The 3,162-nt window shown below is 57.3% G+C and overlaps 1 non-coding gene across 1 annotated transcript; it reads left to right on the top strand.

The window, feature by feature from the left end:
• The first annotated feature begins 2,756 nt into the window (after positions 1 to 2,756).
• TRNAS-GCU (transfer RNA serine (anticodon GCU)) lies at positions 2,757 to 2,838 on the top strand. Its single transcript has one exon. It is a non-coding gene; the product is annotated as a tRNA-Ser (tRNA).
• The last annotated feature ends 324 nt before the right edge of the window (positions 2,839 to 3,162 follow it).

Genomic DNA, 3,162 nt, shown 5'->3' on the forward strand with positions numbered 1-3,162 from the left:
CCCTTGCTCTCCACGGTGAACTTGGTAAGTCTGAACTCACTCCTTCTCTTCCTGCTGGGAGGATTTCTGGCAGGGGACTGCTTCCCTTCTGCGCGTGGTCCTTCTGATACGTGGTCCAGGCTTGAAAATACACTGTGCTTCCCTCTTCTGGGAGGTGAGGTGGTGAGGGAAGAGGGAAGGCTTTGTTCCCTTCCGAGAGGGAGTCAGTTCGGCTCCTCTGGAGCAGTGGCTCTGCTGAAGTCTGAGGCTGGACGACCAGTACCGTCTAACCGGACACGACGTGCTTCCCCCCATCCGTAGTGCAGCAACCTGCCTTGGTCACTCTTGGCACAGAAAGGAACTTGCCAGGGAGATCTGACCTGACCCAGGCACTGCCCGTTCTCAGAGGAGCCAAGCTGGAGGTCTGAAAGGGCCCGACAGCTGATGCCCTCTGCTCCCTCCCGGTCTTGCAGGGTCGCCTCCCTCCACAAGACATGGCGTGCTACAGCCCCTGCCTGCCAGCTGCCTGCGGCCCAACCCCGCTTGCCAACAGCTGCAACGAGCCCTGCGTCATCCGGTGCGCCGACTCCAGCGTTGCCATCCAGCCCTCACCGGTCCTGGTGACCCTGCCGGGCCCAATCCTCAGCTCCTTCCCTCAGAGCACAGCCGTGGGATCCACCGCGTCGGCTGCCGTGGGGAGCTCTCTCAGCGCTGCCAGTGTGCCCATCGCTTCTGGGGGCTCCCTGGGGCTGGGGGGCTTTGGGTGGTCCGGTCTGGGTCGTGGGCTCTGCGGGCCTCTGGGACGGGGCAATCTCTTATGCTGAAGGCCATATATTGCCTCCCCGTGGCTGAGCACCAGGAGCCTCCAGGAAAGCCCTGGAGCCAGCCCTGAGAGCGCGGCCATGGTCTGCCTGGAGGAAGGGGCCTGCGCTGGCCTTCCGTCTCTTCCCAAGGAAGCCTCTCTCTTTCCCCCTCTTGCTCTGCTTTGCCTCACGCTCCCCACCAAATAGCTCCTCCTTCCTTCCGTAGCAATGGCTCTAGGAGATACACGACTGCCAGAGCCTTGAAGGGGAATTGGATAAGAAGCATCCCTGGCGTGGAGGTTTTCCTTCAGATGGCAGCACTTCTCTGAGCTTTACTCAGCCTCCAAAATGCATTGCTCAATCTCTCGCCTTTTCCATTGTCCTTTGATTTTCTCATTAAAGACACTGGGCATCAGCTTTGCAAGAGAGTCATGTTTCATTCTCCCCTCTTCTCCAATCCCAGCCAGCTGAGTGTCCAAAAGAGTTCCTCGCTTGCTAAAACTAGGGCTTTCTCCCTAGTTCCTGGCTTTGAGAGAGCCTCGTCTTTCGCCCCTGACATCCCATAGCAATGGAGACAAGGCCAGCTTGGGGTGAGAGCTCTTGTGGAAGGAGCCCCATTACTCGTCGGCACGCCCCGAAAGCCACAAAACACAGAATGAAGGAAGCCCCTATTTTCTGTTGAATGTCCCTGTGCTGCATTGATTACAGCAGGGGCTCAACCAAATGCTGCATTAATGAGAGCCAATGATGGGCCTGGCTACTTTCCTAGGAAAGTCTTTGTTAAGAACCCAGAAAGTGAATCCCAGGAACTTTTCATATCCACAACGGGGAGCGCCAGCAGTCGGGAAGCAGCTCGGCACAGCATGGCATTTCCCAGGCCTGGCCTCCCTCCTGCCATGGGCTCCTGCCCTGGAGGCCATCCTGAATCTGTCAGTTCTCCTTGTTCACATGTCTCCGCAATTGCGGGCCCACGGGGTGGGCTGGGGCTAGGAGAAACTACTTGGGGTGACCAGGGTGCAAGTGGTTCTGGCCCCAGCCCCCAAGGCTGTGCACTGCTCCCCTTTGTCCAGGACAGGAATTAACCAGGCGGAGGAGAAAGAGAGGCTGCCAGGGCCCTGCCATCGGTGTCCATCCCACGGTGCGCAATCCCGTACCCACCTTTCTGTTATCCAGCAGGGGCAGCAAGCCTGGCCTCGGCACCATTTCCCCAGCTCAAGGTCTGACCTTCAAGGCACAGAGAGGTCTGGGCTCAGTTGTTTCAACTCTCTGCAGCACTGGAGCTCTGGCAGGTAAAAAGAGGAGCTGTGTGCAGTGGGGCTGGTGTCCCTCAGCTCCCTCTTCATTCCTGACTGTTAGCTGTGCTGGGAGAGAAGCAGCCTGTGATGAGATCCTGGGTGAGCGCCGGGGGAACAGCACAGAGGTGCCATGGCCAAGCCTGAGGCACGTGCTCTGTCCTGGTGAAAAGTCCACCAGTCAAGTGTGAGTGACTCCTGTCCATATGAGCTGGTGGTATCCTTCCAGAATGTGAGGGGAAGGTGGCTGGTGACAAATTAATCTCAAAGTCAGGCTCACGTCTTTTGGAGGTGCTGGGCTGCTCTGCGGTCACTCTCTGGTGTTCCTTCCCGGGAAGGAGCGTGGGGCTCTGCTGTTCAGTCGGTTTCTGATGTGAACGCCGAGACCTATTTCCCAAAGTCCCCGGAGCTCAGCCCAGCTGTCAGGAGAGTGGACCAGTCCCAAAAGGCAAAAGCTGGAGGCTGGCTCCTCTCTCCCATGTCAAAGAGTATAAAAAGCTGTAGGCATCAGAAGCAGCACCTGGAGTTGGAGCTGGAGCTGGAGTTGGAGCTGGAGCTGGAGTTGGAACTGGAGCCGGAGCAGGAGCAGCAGCAGCAGCAGCAGCAGCAGCAGGAGCAGCAAGATGAGCAGCAGTGGCAGCAACAGCGGCAGCAGTGGCAGGAGCAGCAGTAGCCACATGCTGACGAGGTGGCCGAGTGGTGAAGGCGATGGACTGCTAATCCATTGTGCTCTGCACGCGTGGGTTCGAATCCCATCCTCGTCGGCCAGGCCAACGATGGTCAGAGTTTATGAGTTTCTGAGTGTGAGCAGCTCCATGTGTGCCCCCAAGTAAGCCTTTGTTTTGAGATGAGAGTTGCCTGAAAAGAACTTGCAAGGTTTTGAAGTGGCTCAGGACACACCTCAACCTCTTCTGTCTCCACATAGGCAAGAGGAACAAAAAGGGCAAGAAGGAAGATCCAGGGAACTCACAGGATGGTCAGCCTCTCCTCAACCCCTGGGAAGATGATAGAGCAAACCATCCTGGAAGCAGTTTCCAAACACAGGTACCACAGGAAAGCGGCTGGGAGTAGTAAGCATTTATGATTTC

This window comes from Ciconia boyciana, chromosome 16 (assembly GCF_034638445.1).
Source record: "Ciconia boyciana chromosome 16, ASM3463844v1, whole genome shotgun sequence".
NCBI lineage: Eukaryota > Metazoa > Chordata > Aves > Ciconiiformes > Ciconiidae > Ciconia > Ciconia boyciana.